We start from the raw sequence: 18730 nt of genomic DNA on the forward strand, positions 1-18730 counted from the left end.
TGAGTCAACTCTTCGCATGAGGTGGCCAAAGTACTGGAGTTTCAGCTTTAGCATCATTCCTTCCAAAGAAATCCCAGGGCTGATCTCCTTCAGAATGGACTGGTTGGATCTCCTTGCAGTCCAAGGGACTCTCAGGAGTCTTCTTCAACACCACGATTCTTCAGCTATTATAGGAGAAACAGACCTTGAGTGTAATGAGTTAAGACAGCATAGTGTAAAAATGGATTTTAAAAAAGTACACGCTGAATGAAGATAGTATAGTATTTACATAGTTAAGGATTTTAAATTAAACACACCAGGCAGGCATAACCAAGGAATTAATGGATTCTTCATTATCAATATCTAGCGACAGTTTCCCTATGTTCATTATCAGTTTAGGGAGAATGAACATGCAAGAGATGTATTTTGTGTTGATAAAAAGCACAAATATAAGTTAAATGATTATACCCAAGACGACCTACTTTTGAATGAACAATACAGTGTATGTTAATATACTATATTTGCCTTTAAAACTGTATTATATTGAAATTCAGGTTACAATAGGGAAGTGGTTGACTTCTAAGTAATTTATAGAATTTTAAATGTTTCCCGGAGTCTGTTAGAACAAAGGAAAGATTCTGCTGTAATACAATACATGCAAAATAATAATGGTTTAAAATTTGAATTGAAAAAACTCACTCTATATGAATAGAGAGAATCACTAACAGAATAATTAATGGCATCTGAAAACAATATGAGGTTGATGATCACCTGCCATATTTTTGAGCATTTTAGTCTCAGCCTTGTTAATATCAAGTTGTAAGACTATTCTTGAAATTTTGGTCTCAATTCTATGCAATTGTTCAGTTCAGTTCAGTTGCTCAGTCGTATCCGACTCTTTGCGACCCCATGAATCGCAGCATGCCAGGCCTCCCTGTCCATCACCATGTCCCGGAGTTCACTCAAACTCATGTGCATCGAGTCGGTGATGCCATACAGCCATCTCATCCTCTGTCATCCCCTTCTCCTCCTGCCCCCAATCCCTCCCAGCATCAGAGTCTTTTCCAATGAGTCAACTCTTTGCATGAGGTGGCCAAAGTACTGGAGTTTCAGCTTTAACATCATTCCTTCCAAAGAAATTCCAGGACTGATCTCCTTTAGAATGGACAGCAATTGTTAGACTGAAATAAATCTGATTCAGAAAAAAAAAATTAATCATGAGAATGTTAGATTCTAATTTTCATGTTTAAAACATTTGAAATTTAGTTGTGGGATTTGTTTCATTGCAAAATGTAATAGGGAAATTGTAAAGTTTTCCACAGACCTCTGTAAATGTATATTAAAGATAAGCCATTTAAATTGTAAAAGTAGAGTTAAGATAAATGTTAATAGTTACACTTTTGTCTCTTCTGTGTTATTTATCTATATTCCCAACTTGACTCATTGTTGGCCTCTAACATATATGTATTAATTAAATAATAATATGTCACCACATATGGCTGGAAACTGAACAGCAACGCAAGGCCTTCAGGAAACAAAAATTTTGACTGGGGTGGTGCAGGCTTCTTGGTGGAAAACGATATACGTGAGTTGGGCATTGAGGGATTAATAGATAATAACAAGGAAAAACAATGACATTTAGGTTTTAAACCTTTTTGATTTTACTTCTAGAAAACTATTTAAATATACTTCTTCAGGAATATAAGCCCAAAATGCTGTTGAGACTTCCCTGGCAGTCCAGTGGTTAAGACTACATGCTTCCACAACAGGGAACATGGGTTTCATCCCTGGTCAGGGGGCTCCAATACTTTGGCCAGCTGATGCAAAGAGCCGACTCGGAAAAGACCCTGGTGCTGGAAAAGACTGACGGCATAAGGAGAAGGGAACGACAGAGGATGAGATGGTCAGATGGCATCACCAATTCCTGAACCTGGACAAATTCTGGGAAATGGTGAGGGACAGGGAGGCCTGGCGTGCTGCAGTCCATGGGGTTGCAAAGAGTCGGACAGGGCGTGGTGACTGAACAACAGGGTTGTTCAGATCCCACATGCTGCACAGAGCGGCAAGAGACAAAAACAAAACCGAAGACAAACCCAAAACCCCCAGATACTGCTTTCCACTACGTAAAGATACTCTCAGCAAATAAATAGGTCTAAAAACAAGACACAGGCTCCAAAGGGAGTCACTCATAGGTCCCAGCTCACTAAACCGAGCTTTCATTACCATTTCAGTTTTTCCAGAAATAGAATCTTTCGTCAGTCAATCGGGATCACCGATTGGCACTATTAGCTAATTTGCCTGATAGACCCTACCGTCCCCCCAAGGAAGGTGGCCTTGTCATAACCCATCCGATTGTTCTGTCTGGTGTAACTTCCTTGTTCCTGCTCCCTGCTGCCTAATAAGTCTTTTCATTTTGTTCAGTTCCTTGGAGCTCCTTTCTGTTTGCTACAGGGGCTGCTACCTGATTATGAATTATTGAATAATACTAATAAGATCTTTAAAATGTACTCAGCTGAGTTTTGTTTTTTAACAACAGGAATTTGAATTCTAAAAAGAAAAAATATAGCAACAATTTTTGATCTATGGAGACAAGGACAGAACATATTTCTCACACATCCTCAGAGAAGTAGAGACATGATACATTCCAACTAAATATAAGCTGATTCCTGTCCTGAATATTCATACTATGAGGCCAGTTCTTGCCTATCTGTCAATACCCCCAAAATTCAGAAGAGAAGAGAAGAGAAAGAGGAGTTGATGTTTAAATATCATCTCACCCATTATTTCATTTACCTCTAACAACTAATAGTACGATACTATTAACACCCTGATAATTATAAAGTATTTTGTACTCATTTAAAGGCTCAGAAACTTTAAGTGACATAATAAGTGGTGGATCAGGAACTCAAACCCAGAAATAGGAACCCAAAGCCAAAGCCTTTCTGCTACAACACTCAGTGTTAAGAGAAAGAATAGAGTTTAGTAATTTTTGTGCAAATTTTATTTATATTTTCAGAAAAACTAATTAAAATTATGCTTATCCTTAATAAATAGTTTCAAAGTAAGATAAATTAACCATGCAGAATAAATTAGCTAAAATTCAGAAAAACAGACAAGAGAACTTGTGGATATTAAAATTAAAGTGAAATTACATTTCTATTTTCAATCAATATATTTGTTCCCTATATGCCATACACTGCAGTAAGGATTGAATATACCATTATGAATGACATCATTTTTGCCCTTGAGAAGTTCATATTGCTTGGGATGTCCATATTTTCAGGGTTGCTTAATGGGAAATTTGTTGCTATGGGTATCAGCAAGAGACAAATGTGAGCACATTTATGAGCATGGTGTGATTTTGAGATAAGAAGACAGTTCCATAAGCCACCCAGGAATATTTATCTAATTATATTATAATCATACTGGGTGCCTAATGATTTGTTTTAACTTGTTTCTGCTAAAAGGCTCTCAGAAACCCTTCCTGTTTTCACCTTGCTTTTCTTCCTCATTTTCTCATCACTCAAGCTCTACCCTTCACTCACTGTTTTGGACTCCTATTTGGATTTGTGAAGCATTTTTCAGACCCCTCCCAAGGTCAGCTCCTCTGTTCTTTTCAAACATTAATACATTCTTTGCAAAGCCTCAACAATATTAAGAATTCCTTACAAGTATGCATTAAGTTTTACCACTAGAAATAAATATAAGACCAGCCAGGAGTAGGTGCTTACATATGGGCAGAAAAGGGCATCTATCATAAACATATTTTAATTAAGAAGTATTTTAACTTGATGGAAGAAATACTGTCTTTTTTTTAATCTGCCAGCACAAGAGGTAGTGCCAGATTTTATAATATACCTTATTATGATTAAAATGAAATTTTGTCTATAATGGCTAATCTTTTTAAATTACAAAATACAGAAATTAAAGGAAGCACAAAAGGGGACCTATTATCCTGTATGGGATGAGAACAATGCCTTTCCAGAAGAGATTTCTGTGCTGAGACATGTCTCATTACATTTGCATGTACTCCTCTCAGACTGCATCCTAAAAGGTGCCCATTTACTTCAAAAAAGAGGGATTTCATTTACTTCCACTCACCCAGGTAATTCCTCAGCCTTTGGATAACTTGTTTTGAGAGTCTTCCTCCATTTTGAACATCAGCCATAAATATATGTATATCAGATCAGTTAAGGCCAAGAGGTAAGAAACTGTAGTAGTTTGACAAAAATCCATCTGTATGACTGGAAAAACGCATGGCATACATTTTCTATTGAATTTGGGCTTTTTTCATCTGTAATATACAGCTCTTTGTTATTATCACACAAGCATCTAATGTCAAACAGAAAGTATATTTCAAAAATTTGATAATACATCCTACCTTTTAATATATTCTCATGTACCAAGGGACTTCTAGTAATTAGAAGTTGTCATAAAATATAGATACATAAAAAGCAAACATTTTCTTTGTTTCCTCAGGTATTTAAGCCCTTCTTGCTGTGCTGTGTTCAGTTGCTAAGTCATGTCTGACTCTTTGGGACCCCAATGATAGTAGCCAGACAGGCTCCTCTGTCCATGGGAGCTCCCAGGCAAGAATACTGGAGTGGGTTGCCATTTCCTCCTCCAGGGGATCTTCCTGACCCAGGGATTGACTCCAAATCTCCTATGCCTCCTGTCCTAGCAGGCATACTCTACTCAGCCACCAGGGAGGTCCTTAAGCCATCTTGCTTGCATACTAAGTCAATTCAGTCATGTACAACTCTTTGCAACTCTATAAACTGTAGCCCACCAGGCTCCTCTGTCCATGGGATTCTCCAGGCAAGAATACTAGAGTGGGTTGCGGTGCCCTCCTCCAAGGGATCTTCCCAACCCAGGGATCCAACCCATGTCTCTTATCTAACCTGCACCGACAGGCAGGTTCTTTACCACTAGTGCCGCCTGGGAAGTCTCTTATGCATTTATAAAATGGTTCTTTATTCTGGCCTAAGTTACACAAAACCTACCCACACAAAGACATAGACAGAGAATCAGAGATGAATGGTACAGCCTCAGTCTTAATTTTCTTCTGGCTTTATATTTACTTGGATAGGCTTTAGCCACCACTATACAGAAGAATATTCAACTTTTTCCCACTCATATTTATTAGAATAGATGGAACTGCAGATCACTGTTCCCTACCTATCCCAGATTGCACTAAGGAAAGAAAAGAACCTGAATTAGGTAAAGAATGGAGATACTTTGGATAAGGAATAAAATTACCTTTGATGAAATCTAATAAAGAAGCCTGTTTTTTCCCTAAATATTACAAATCAAATACTTATAATAGAAATGTAAGGATAAACTCATAAAACATTAACATAACAATCAGTTATTAAAATCTAGAAAACTTTCATGGACCCCTATGAACCATAATCATTGCTTTAGGAAAACTATTGATAGTAACTTTGTTTTCTTGTAATTGGTCATTATTAATATCTTTGTCTGTGGGCAAAATTTTCAAATCTACTCTTTTATCAAAACTTTCCAAGAAATACTTTAATGAAAATGTGGAGTGAGTGAAAATCACTTAGTCGTGTCCGACCCTTTGTGACCCAATGGACTGCAGCTCACCAGGCTCCTCTGTCCATGGAATTCTCCAGGCAAGAATACTGGAGTGGGTTGCCATTTCCTTCTCCAGGGGATCTTCCTGACCCAGGGATCCAACCCAGGTCTCCTGCATTGCCAGCGGACTCTTCGCCAACTGAGCCAGCAGGGAAGCCTAGTGAAAATATACAAACTGCCGAATTTAATGTTAGCATTAAACACTCAAATTTTAGATACTGAGAAACTAAAAACTTAGAGACTTCAAGGGAGCTGAAAAATAGAATCAACTTGCAAATGAATTTATTTTAATTCATTAGAATCGAAATATGATACTATTTTAATCTAGATAACAATAGCTAAAAATTGTTGCTTTTATTTTCCATTTAACAAAGGTTTCAAATTCTTATTTTCTAATACTAAACTCCACCATCATGTAAACTGACTCTCTCTGGGGCTTATGTCTTTTATTCTTTTAAGATAAATCGTAGCTGTGGGAAGTTATCTTATTACCTCTCAGGGGTTCTATTTTACACTGAAACAATGCTAAATAAGGGTATGAGATGGAAGGACCATATATAATGAACTAGTGGGAGAAGAATCTATTGTTCACTAAGAAATGCCTAGTTATGTGAGAAAAATATAAAAAACAAACAGAAAAATTAAAATTTAAAAGTAGACATGGGATCTGGTTGAAAGAACTGAAATCACATTATCAGGTAAGAAAATAACTAAACTTGAACTTGAATAGACAAATTATGTAATTTTGTAATAACGGAAATAAGAAAATGGGGATTTTCTACTGAGAAATATTATCAGATAGAAAGTGAATAGAAGCTGTCATTTTCTAGGACAGTGTATTATACACAAATCTCTTAATGTACTGGTAAATTAAACTCAGATTATCTTAAACAATGAAGGGAAATCACTAGCTCAGAAGACTTGATCAACTGTACAATGATGCTACCATAGACAGATTTCTTCCATCTCTTCCCTCCCTGTCTTCTAAGTATTATTTCAATCCAAAACTGGCTTTGGCTTTAATCTAAAGCTCTACTTTTAGTTAGAAGATAGAGTTTAGCTGCTAGCAAGAGAGACAAAATTGTATTCAGTAGAAAGAAGGATTACTTTTTCTAGTATACTTCTTTGAAAAACAATCTGACTTCTTTCCAAGAAGTCTGCAGAAAATGTCGCCATGATCTGTAAATGCCCAAATTATGTTATGATTCTAGTGCGGTGACTTTGTGGAAGTCAGCTTCCACAAACTGCTCATGGCCAAAATATCCAAATTGGCATACAGTTAACAAGATGAAAAGTGAAGGGATCCAGAACGATTCAATTTGGTCCATATCTACTAGGGGGAGGTTATTTGCTCTTGCAATAGGCAATGAGATTCATCCTGCCTTTTGCTACGGTGATAAGGAAAACTGGAGCTCACTTATGACAGGGACAATTTGTTACTGAGATCTTTCAGAGCATGCCGCCACCTTCAGCTGAGAGGAAATGGACTTATCTACTGATGATCGAAGTGCCTGATATATTTGAATCTGAGTTTGTTTTCCTCTCCACTGTCCTTTCTCTTCCTTCTTACTCAACCCTCACTCTCAGCAGACACACATCTACACATACTAGACAAACAAGCAAAAGTATACGAATTACCTGATATGGTTTCTGTGAATTGATCCAATTGCTTTCATCTTTTTCTTCTTTTCTTCCACGTCAGCTTTCTTTAGTTTCTGATCATGTGTTTATTCTTCCATGTCATCTACTAGCTTGCAGCATTTTGAAAAATTGTGCATCTTAGGATTCCTTCAAAGCAGTATCTAAACATTTTAGAGAAAACAGATAAATATATGCTTTAGTATAATTAAATTTAATGAGGAAAGTCTTTTGAATTATATAAAATGGATTCTAGAAGAAAAATTTTATTCATTTGCGAAACATATTAATATGATTATCTTTTATGAGGCATTCTCATTAATATGAAAATTCTGCTGTATGTTAAACACATACATTATTTAAACTTTTATGTAATTTTTAAAAATAATTTGAGAAATATATAAAACCTAGAATGGTAGATTGTAGCAAAATGCCTTTAAGCTTGTGTGTGTGTGTGTGTGTATGTTAGCTGTTCAGCAGTGTCTGGCTCTTTGTGACCCCGTGGACTGCAGCCTGCCAGGCTTCTCTGTCCATGGGATTCTCCAGGCAAGAATACTGGAGTGGGTTGTCATTTCCTTCTCCAGGAGATCTTCCCGACCCAGGGATCAAACCTGGGTCTCCTGCATTGCAGGCAAATTCTTTACTATCATAATTATTTTATTACATATCAGATATATGTGATATATGTGTAAATTTACATAAATTAAAATAAAATATATATTTATAAATAGGATATATATATTGTTTTGTTCATAAAGAGTATAAGCTGTCACAACTTCAATTGAAAATTTAGTGAAAATACTGATTTAGAAAGTAAAATTACATAAGAATATAACTGGGTATCTCCTTAATTCCAAATTAAGGTTTAATTAAACAACAATTCCTTATTAATAATTTTTATTTCTTTGGAGACAGATGTCCAACCTATTCAATGTTTCTAAAATGTTTGTTGTTTTTAAATGTTCACTGAGAAAAATATTCCTTCGGTCACATTATCATACAACTTCAGTGGAATTTTAAGATATCACATCATGAACATATATATGTATCTATATCTTATTTGATTGTGTACACTATAAAATGAGGATGTTCCTTCAGCTTAGCATCCCATACATGAAGAAAATTACATTGATTTTATTTTTTTTGTTTAGCTGTCTAGATAAATTTTATAATAAAACCAAATTGTTTAAAATAAAAACATTTGTATAATTTCTGATGGCTATATATTTAGAGTCAATATGTGGCCCCTAATAATTTGACAATCATCAAAAAGAAAAAAAGAAAAAGACTCATTAGAATGTTCCTTTTCTTTTAAAACTTAAGATTATAACAATTTCAATATCACAACAGTAAGTCATTCAATCTCATAAAGCAATATTCATGTATAATTTCAAATAATAGACCACAGTGTGTGGTTTAGTCTAATCAGTGTGGTAAATAACATATAACAATAACTGAATTCACAAGAATTGCTTCAAGTGATTAGAGAGATTGTCAGGCACCATAAAAATGGTAAAATAGAAGACATTTTGGAACTGAGACAGCTGCTAGTGATGTAGAAGAACACAGGATCTAAATATCATAAATGTATCAGGTTTTACATACTAAGTGAGAAGCATAATACACATTTCTGTATATATCCATGCTTCAAACCAGGTATCATTTGATTACACATAGTATCTAACCCGTTAAGTATTTAAGACTTCAACTAAAACCTGTATTTTTAAAACACAAAGCAAGAAAGAAAAGTGAACACAATGGTCTATTCAACTCATTCTTTCTAACTTCACTGTAGGTAGTGTTCATACTAATTTAACTATATTGCTCCTTTTTAATATTGATTTTAACAAGTGTTTAGCAGTGTGAATTGAGATTGATAATATTTTAATCACAGAAACTAATCATCTCTATATAGATCCTGTGAAAGTGATTTTAGCTACCTTAATCAGGCCAGTCATTAGACTTTTATAGTTATTATTTTTATAGACTATTTCTTAGTTGTTACAAATATAACATTAATATATTTACTTGTTTATGTACTTTATTGGTAATACAATTAACCAGTTTGTTCTTTCAGTATAATATTTGGTGAGTAATGTTTACTCAACAACTAAAACAGGTTTTAGCACATTTTACTGTAGTAGCCTTGATTGCAGACTGAGAAGAATAAGAGGTAACATCAAAATCATGACAGACATTAAAAAACTTGCATACAGGTAGAAATTGTCAAATTAATTTAAGAAGATTAAACACACCCTATAAATGTATATAATTTGGGGGAACTATTATGGACCTTCTGTCTGTCTTGCCAACATTTCTAAACTGGCATGGTTTTGTCATGATCACTGAAATGTTTAAATGTATACTGACATAAATAAACACATGAAATCCCTGCCAAGCCGAATCTTGGAGAAATGTTTCTAAAAATTTTATACATGAGAAGAGGAAATATTAATAAAAGGTGGTATATGAAGGCTCCTAATGGTCTCCATCCAACATCTTCCCCAATAACAATGTCCAGGGCAGTATGGGTAGCAAACTCAAGGTTTCTGGAAAGTATGTCATTGTGTCTGGAGTGGCCCATCTTTCTTTTATTGAGAAGGGTCATGTTGTATTAAAGTCTGAGTATACTGACCTTCTTATTAGGTTTGGGTTAGGGTATCTGGAGTAGTCAGTGTCCCAATGCTATCAGTATATGGAGATCATCTGTGGATTCCAGCTATTTCATTGCATCTCACATGCCACTCTGATCAAAGTCATAAATCTACGGAAAAAGTCAATCTGTCTGAGTTGGCATTATGTTTAGGCAATTAGGATGTTTATTACACTTTCCTATTTTCCGACATCATCTTCTTGCTGGAAAGCATCCAAATGAAGCCCACTGTCCATGTGACATTAGACTGAAGTATTTCTTTGCTCCCATTGTCTCAGAAATGCCCTCTGACCTGTGGATACTTTAAAAGAGGACTCACTTTGTGGAGAGACAAGGCAATCTTCCCTTGTCTCACAAAGCCTCTGCATCATCTCTGCAAATCCTACCTACACTGACCCATTAATCAAGAAGATGGTGGAAGGCACCACAAAGACATGACCACAGTCCAGACTCCAAGGACACCAGACACTTGTGTTACACGAGAATTATGCAAGATAAACAGCAATACAAACAAGAAGGAAAACTGACCCTGAGGGGGAAACAAAAATAATAAACACAATAAAAAACTTTCTTTAAAAAAATAAGGAAATAACTTTAAATAATTCTAATCCCTTAAGGAATTTGAGAACATGTATAAGCAAACTATAAAATAAGAAGAGAAAAGAGAAAAGAGCCTTCAGAGAATAAGAAATGGTTCTTAGAAATTAAGACTAAGGTTTTCAGGTAATTATTGCCTGAGCAAAAGATCATTATTAATTAGCTGGGAAAAAAAAGTACAGGAAATTTCCCAGAATATACAATAAAAAGGCAAAGTGACAATGTGAGACAAAAATCATGAGAAATAAAGGCTAGATCCATATGGTTCTATAAACATCTAATAGAAGATTTTGAAAGAGAGGTCTGTGACTATTGGGAAAAATGTTTCTGTAAAGTCCTGGAATTGCATCTTAGTGGACTAATCCAATTTTAAGCCTGTCCTTGAAGCAATTACTATACCAGGGATATGGAGAGAAAGGAAAGGCCATATATCTATTTTCAGATCTTAAAACTAGCTAAATAAAGATTTAATATATGCACTGATCTGAATGCAAATATTTTCAGTTTTGCCTATGTCAGGGTACAGCTGACAGAGGATGAGAAAAAGAATTAAGAATGAGATACGTAGGGAAAAACAGATGTTTTAACAAGTTGGGGCATCAAGAGATGTCTAAAGTTGCTAAGAAAAGAAAAACTAAACAATTTAAAAGTATTTAATGAAATCAATAGAAAAACTAAAATAACAATTTCCCTTAAAAAGAGAGAGGGTGAGAGGAGGTAGTGGTAAATAAGCTGAAATCCCCCTTTTATATGGAAGGGAACATTGTTGTAGCCCTCTTTTTGAAGATATGATTTACAATATCCCAGACTGAAAAAAAACTGTCTACTGAATAATAAAAGATACATTTATACACTTAAAAAAAAAGAAGTAATATCTAAAACTGATAAAATGTAAAGAAGAATGTAGTTTAGGAATATGGCAGTAACCACCACCAGAACTGAAAAGAGAAAAGTTTCAGTTTTTTTCTAGTGACTAGGATTGTGTTTAGAAAGACACTGAAGGGAATCTTCTAGTTTAATTTGATAGTCTCCACTATTTTTTAAAAAAAGAATTATTATAATGATACAAATGTGTAGATAAATACATGAAAACACAATGCCTAATGAAAAATGCATTAAATTTAGAAAACTTGGGATTTTTTACAATAAAATCTGAATTTGAATTATATTACTATGTCTGTAAGTAAAACATGTATGTATGAGTTTGAAGAATATACAATTTTTATATTGTTAAGAACTCTTATGAGTTGAAAAACATCTTTATCTCAGTGGTGGACACTTCCTTCAAAGGATCAGATTTTAAATATTTTAGGAATTCTGAGCCAGCCAAGGGAAAAAAAAAAAAAAAATCAAGGCATCGTTTATGTACATATATAATAAGGGAGAAAATTTTCACAAATTTGTGTTGCTGAAATTCAGAAATTTAATAAAAATCAAGTATATATTTTTTAATAATATAAATCTACCAATGAGAAGAAGGGAATTTTGGGGGGAGGATAATAACATTTTGCTTAGTTGGCATTTAAGGTTAGTATTTCTGATTATCAAATTAGCTGTAAACATCCACATATAAAAAGAGATTTTGTTTGTGGGCATCCCCCAAAATCCTAGACCCCATGGATCAGACCTGCAGTTTGTAGTTTGCTGACCCCCTGCTTTATCCAATGTGCAACTATTTCATTGGAATCTAACTTAGATTTCTCAACAATTTATGGTAAAGAATTGAGTTTAGTTTTTTTTAATCCTGTTGCAGAATCGATACTATGTTAAATAAAGTGAGTTGAACTATTAGAAAAATGAAATTAAAAAAAAAAAAGACATACAAAACACAACCCCTTGTTTTATTATTAGAATCAGTAACCATAAAATTATTCTGTTAAATATCTATAAGATTTTCTAAACCCTTACTTTCAAGTTCTCTATTTATCTAGGGGCCAAACAGTACTGAAGAGTTTGCAGTCTGGTATTAAAGAGTTCATTCACTCTTCTGAATTTAAAAATACATGTATTGCAAATGGACTGTAATATAATTACTAACAGAGACAGCACTGACAAAATGTGGAACATGCTTTCCTATGCCATCAGTTCAGTTCAGTTCAGTCGCTCAGTCGTGTCCGACTCTTTGCGACGCCAGGCCTCCCTGTCCATCACCAACTCCCAGATTTCACCCAAATTCTTGTCCATGGAGTCGGTGATGCCATCCAGCCATCTCATCCTCTGTCGTCCCCTTCTCCTCCTGCCTTCAATCCTTCCCAGCATCAGGGTCTTTTCAAATGCCATCCGTGTTTTCTTACTCCTCCAGTTGGACCACACCTGTATTTGTTTCCTTTGCAGGCCTAATTGGTAAGACTTTACAGATAATCTAGAGGGAGTGAGGAAAAAAATAGATAAACCAATTGGTTGCTCTGTCCAGGCCCCTTTGTTGTGTTTCCTTGGTGAAGCAGATACCCTTAGAATAAGCACTAAGAATCAGATTGAGCCCATCAACTCCTTTCAGAGAAACAAACCACAGTTTCCTGACCTAATATTTTAACAGTAATTGTCTTGTAGTATTTTGTTGTTGCAAAATGCATTTATTACTGATGCCATATATCTACTAATTGTACTCTATCCCATCTTTATCACAATTTCTACTTCATATTCCACCAACTCGGAGTCCAAAAGAATAGAAATATTATACTTCACACTCTATCTAAATGACTCAATTACTATATTCAGAAGTTTCCACAAAGGCAGCAGGTACCAACAGAATATTTATTTAAATTCACATGCTCCACGCATGCTTATCTGGCTATGTGGATTTAAAATGTCATAGTTAAAATTTTCATTTTGCAGTGATCCTATTCCCAAATGCATTATGTTAATTTCTTTGAAGAAGCATCTATTACATTTTTAAACACTTTCCATCATTTTCCTTCTTTGTAAGAATAAGAACACTTTAAAGATACAGCAGACTCTTAATTAACTCTAGGAGAAAAAATCTTGCTTCCTTTTTCTGTCCCTGTCAGGATACAGGAGGACTGCATTCTTGAGTTAAAAATCAAAGATTTACAGAAGATTCAAGGCTACAGTTTTTAATGAGATGCACATTCCTTTTCTGATGTAAGCTTTGCCTCAGGCAGTCAGGAGCAAACAGAGAAACAGTCTATATCTGTTCCAGGCCTCACCTGATTCATTGTTATGGAGCATTTTCTAGCTTAAGAATTTTTTATCTCCTTTTACTGTTTCCATCATTAAACATATCTCACATGGCTTATTTCTTTAGTCCCATACATACAAGATGAAGTAATTAAGGCCTGTAATGTTTACCTGTCTGGACTATTTTCTCCAAATTACTTGTAAACTGTTTTTTTTTTTTTTTTTGGGGGGGGGGGGGGCTGTGCTGGGTCTTTGATGCAGTGTACAGGCTTTTCTCTAGTTGCGGCACACAGGCTTAGTTCGTCTGCAGCATATGGGATCTTACTTCTTCAACCAGGGATCGAACCTATGTCCCCTGAATTAGAAGGAAGATTCCTAACCACTGGACCGTCAAGGAAGCCCCTGTAAACTTTTATTTGTTAAATACTAAATTACAAGTTAATTATAAAACAGTATTCTGAGTCATAACTTCTGAGATCCCACAGTCTTTCAGACATATTGTTACTAATAACCTGAAATAAAGTATACTTCATGTGCTTCTATCTGCTGCAGGCACATTAGATCTGCTGCTGCTGCTAAGTCACTTCAGTCGTGTCCGACTCTGTGCGACCCCATAGACGGCAGCCCAACAGACTCCTCCGTCTGTTGGGGTTCTGGGATTCTCCAGGCAAGAGTACTGGAGTGGGTTGCCATTTCCTTCTCCAATGCATGAAAATGAAAAGTGAAAGTCAAGTCGCTCAGTCATGTCCGACCCTCAGCGACCCCGTGGACTGCAGCCTTCCAGGCTCCTCCATCTAGCCTCAGTTAAAAGTCATCTCTGAATCTAGAGTTGGAGTTCAACTGGAACTGTGTATTTTCATGAGTCGGATGCGTCAAAGAGTTGGACACAACTTGGCAACTGAACAGCAGTTTCCATGTTACTATCAGAAAAACAGAAAGATGCTTTTAAAATTAAGAGAAGTACAAAGCCAGGGTAAACACTCATGATTTGAAAATATAGTTCTAGAAATGTAAATTTTGATCTTAAAAAATCAATGAAGGAAAGAATTTGTCTACCAGATTCTGCCACAAGCAAGTTAAATGTTTTATGTGTATAAATGAGTATACTTTTATGTGCAATGCTGAATATAATCATATGAGCCCTAGTGAATGAACATTAGGTTGTGTCAAAAATACACCCTCTCATTTTGGTTAACTGTCTCATAATGCTGTTTCAATCTTCCTCTCAGGGAGAAATGTATCTGATGTCAGAGAAGCTGATGTTTCTACAACTAATGTAATTTCAAACTATGTAACCTGACAGAGCAACCTTGAGGTTTGAAGATATTTTTCTTACAGGACTCACAAATACATTTCTAAACTTACTTTATAGTACCCCGAGTCCTTATCAACACTGACACTGTGCTATCCCAGGTACCAATATTGTAAATACCCAGATAATAATCATCTCACAGTCTCTGCAATCAAAGGATCCTATGCAACTTATGCTTCATAGGATTTTCAAAAATACAAATTGTTGGCTCCACAGCCTTCATTTCAAGCACGTTCCAAATGTGTGCCATTTCTACAATCAGGGTGCTTAGCAACCTAAGGCTCCTGACGGAAGTGTTCAGTGGTGAATCCAATCAGACCAGGGAGGGGTGGGGACCTCATCGATTCCAGTGAGGTCCACATTGAATGGAGAATATTGAGTAATCGAAATTTCAAAGCAGTCGTCATTGGCACTGAAAACCTATAAACATTCTACAACATCAATGCTGTAGTAATGTCATCTAAAATGCCTTTTTAATATTTTAATAATAATAATAGCTAATCAAGAATTCATGCTTACCATGGGCCAGTCACTATTCAAAACATATTGACATAGACATAGAAATGCATTTGATTCTCACAGTGATTTTATAGCACAAGTATACTATTATTTCATTTTAAGATGGTAATGCAAGCAGAGAGATATTAGTAGCTTGTTGAAGATCGCACAGTAGTTAAATTGTGTAACTAGGATTCATTCAGTTCTGGCAGGTTACTGTAGAGCTGAGACTCTTATGAGGTGTTATGATAAGCATTGTGACAGAATCTGTCCTTGTTTAAAGCTATGGAAATTAATCTTCACATCATCATCACTATTATTTAAATATCGAGCAGCCTTGGGTTCAAATCACAGTTCTGCTACTTACAAGCTCTGTCACCATCATCAGATTTCTTGACCTCACCATCTCTGAATCTGTAAAAGGATACCATATCTATTTGGCACGGTTATTGTGAGGAGGTAATAATATATATTAATAACATATAAACTACCAACACAGCTTCCTGGGACACACATAACAGGTACTCAACACAAGTTGTCTTTATTACAAATATGACAATGAGAACAATAAATGCATGCTAACATGCAATATATTAAAAGTTAACCAAGTGATTAAGCAGATACAAGTCTGGGCACAAACAAATGATATAAATCCCAAAGAAGCATATAGGTCAAGAAAATACTTCAAGCAGGATATTAGGTCATTAAAAAAGAGCATCTCACAGTGTTTTGCTGTTGCAGAGCCCATGAGTTCAGGGAATAGTGACTGGTATCCTGGGAAGTCTGTATCCAGACTTCCACCCTTAGTTTGAAAACAGGGAGTTCAAAAAAGATGTTCTGTATGTGCTTTGTGCTAACATTTACACTGAGCTTCAGTGGTCATTCGCCCACATTGAATAGTCTGACTGAAAATATCTACAAGCAAATAGCAGTTGTGTGCAGCATCTCAAAATTACATTCATATTGAGTGCATATAATTTGTGTAAGATTGGGGACTTTGATGTTAATATTTCAAGTGAAGCCACTTTATCATAAAGCAGTGGTTCCCAATCTGCCAGTCCATAAAACGCTTCAAGATGTCCACCATTCTACGATATACCAAGAATTGTTTTCAAACTAATCTCAAGTTGCCATTCTAATTGTTGTTGTTGTTTAGTTATTAAGTCATGTCCGACTCTTTCGCAACCCTATGGACTGTGGCCCACCAGGCTCCTGTGTCCACAGGATGTCCCAGGCAAGAATCCTGGAGTGGGTTGCCATTTCCTTCTCCAGGGGATCTTTGCAATCCAGGGATAAACCTGTGTCTCTGGCATTGGCAGGCAGATTCTTTACCACTGAGCCACCAGGGAAAGCAACTATTCTGCTTAATAGCCTCCAAATAACTTAGATGGATTGCTAAGGTCAGAGTAGCCTCTCTGTGTGTCTGCGTGTGTATGATGTACATAGGTGTCTCTGGAATAAATGACCAAGAATGTGACTGCTGGATCATATGCTAAGTGTATTTTTTAATGCTTTAATTTTTAATAGACTTTTTTTTAGTTATTTTAGACTCACCACAGAGAATTCCCATGTATCTTCTCCATCCACATATACAGCTTCCCCTTCTATGAACATCCTGTACCAGAGTTATAATAGATGGATTGATACCTCGTTATCACCCAAAGTCTATAATTTCCATTAGAATTCAATCTTGGTGCTATGCACTCTCTGATTTTGGATAAATGTGTAATGACATGTATCTACCATTTGTAGTATCATACAGAATAGTTTCGCTGCCCTAAAAATTCTCTGGGCACGATCTATTCAACCCTACCTCCCCTTGAATATCTGGCAAGCACTGATGTTTTTACTGTCTCCATTATGCTGTATTTCCCAGAAAGTCTATAGCTGGAATCATACAGTGTGGAGCCTCTTCAGGCTTTTCAGGTAGGTTTCTTTCACTTAGTAATGCACATCTAAATTTCACGGCTTAACAGTTCTTTTTATTGCTGAATAATATTCCACTGTCTGGATACACCACAGTTTATTTATCCATTCACTTACTGAAGGACATCTTGATTTGGGGAATTATGAATAAAGCTACTATAAGCATGAATGGGCTGGTTTTGGGGTAGATAAATGTTTTCAACTTGGGTGTATACCAAGGAGCACAACTACTAGATCATATTGTAAGAATCTGTTTAGCTTTGCAAGAAACTTTAATTTTGTAACTACTTCCAAAGTGGCTATATCATTTTGCATTCTCACTAGCAAACAGATTTGAGTTCCTGTTGCTCTACAGCCTCACCAACATTCGATGTTGTCGTGTTCTAGATTTTAGCCATTCTTATAGACATGTAGTTGCAGCTCTTTGTTTTTATCATGGTAGCTTTTATTGCTATACATTTTCTCAATATTTACACGGAAAAAATGTACAGTAATTTAATCATGAGGAAAAACTCAAAATTTTGATGTGAAAGAGGGATCTTCACGTTCACACACGTTGGGAACCAATAAGTAAGATCATCCTGATAAGCATATTGTCCATTTCAACGTATGTGTGTAAAATGTTCCATTTTACCTTGGACCACATCCTGTTCTTTATCTGAAACTCAAAGGGAACCCACCACGTCAGAGGGCAATTAAAGTACATGAGAATGAAGAAAAACTAGCTGGGATTATGGAATTTAGAGCTGAAAAGGGCCTTAAAAGAGCATCTAGTTCAATCCTATAGAAATGTTATTTAACCAAGGTCACCGAATTGAGTCAGTTATTCTTTCCCTTTTAAAATGTCATCTAGACAAATAATTGAGAAAATAAAGAAAATCTGAAAGTATAAAGTTAAAGAAACTTATCTCTGAAGAAAGTCAACTAATAAATTTCCAAGAAAAATCCTGATCTTTAAGATGCACACAAATTGAATCTCTGATCTTTTCAAAAAGTTTTTTTTAAACTCTTAATTAGAAGAAAGTTTTGTTTGAAATATTGTCATTACTTTAGAAATCGTGACCCAAGTATGTGTCGTAATCTGAATCATGAATCTGAATCTTTGACCAGCAAATTGCAGCGTAAGTAAACATTTTCTAATTTCAAGGTTCCTATTCTTTTAGTCATTTAGAATTCACACTTCAAGCCAATCTATATGAATGCCAGGTTTCTGTTCATTACAAACAATTCATCTTAATTAGCCAGAAAAACCGTTCTAACAAGAAATAAATTATTGAGTACAGAAAGCAAGTTTTGTGAAATGTTGAATGTTCATTTAAAATCCCTCTCAAAGCAAATGACAGTTGAGAACGTGAAAGGTTAGAAACAGAATGTCGGTTGCTGGATTG

General features: G+C 35.5%; 2 long non-coding RNA genes across 3 annotated transcripts; both read right to left on the reverse strand.

Annotated features, from left to right (window-relative positions):
- Positions 1-122: 122 nt before the first annotated feature.
- Positions 123-12602, reverse strand: LOC104985568. Of its 2 annotated transcripts, XR_824926.1 has the most exons (5): positions 12507-12602; positions 9854-9982; positions 7219-7382; positions 4081-4223; positions 123-164 (listed from the first exon to the last, which is right to left on the reverse strand). It is a non-coding gene; the product is annotated as an uncharacterized LOC104985568 (long non-coding RNA). The 2 variants fall into 2 exon arrangements; XR_824925.1 differs by lacking the exon at positions 12507-12602 and having other exon boundaries at positions 9854-10515.
- Positions 12603-12682: 80 nt separating this feature from the next.
- On the reverse strand, positions 12683-17432 carry LOC104985569. The gene is made up of 3 exons (XR_824927.1): positions 16971-17432; positions 15784-15830; positions 12683-12830 (listed from the first exon to the last, which is right to left on the reverse strand). It is a non-coding gene; the product is annotated as an uncharacterized LOC104985569 (long non-coding RNA).
- Between the last annotated feature and the right edge of the window lie 1298 nt (positions 17433-18730).

The sequence above is a fragment of the Bison bison genome, unplaced genomic scaffold (assembly GCF_000754665.1).
Source record: "Bison bison bison isolate TAMUID 2011002044 unplaced genomic scaffold, Bison_UMD1.0 scf7180017864050, whole genome shotgun sequence".
Taxonomy (NCBI): Eukaryota; Metazoa; Chordata; class Mammalia; order Artiodactyla; family Bovidae; genus Bison; species Bison bison.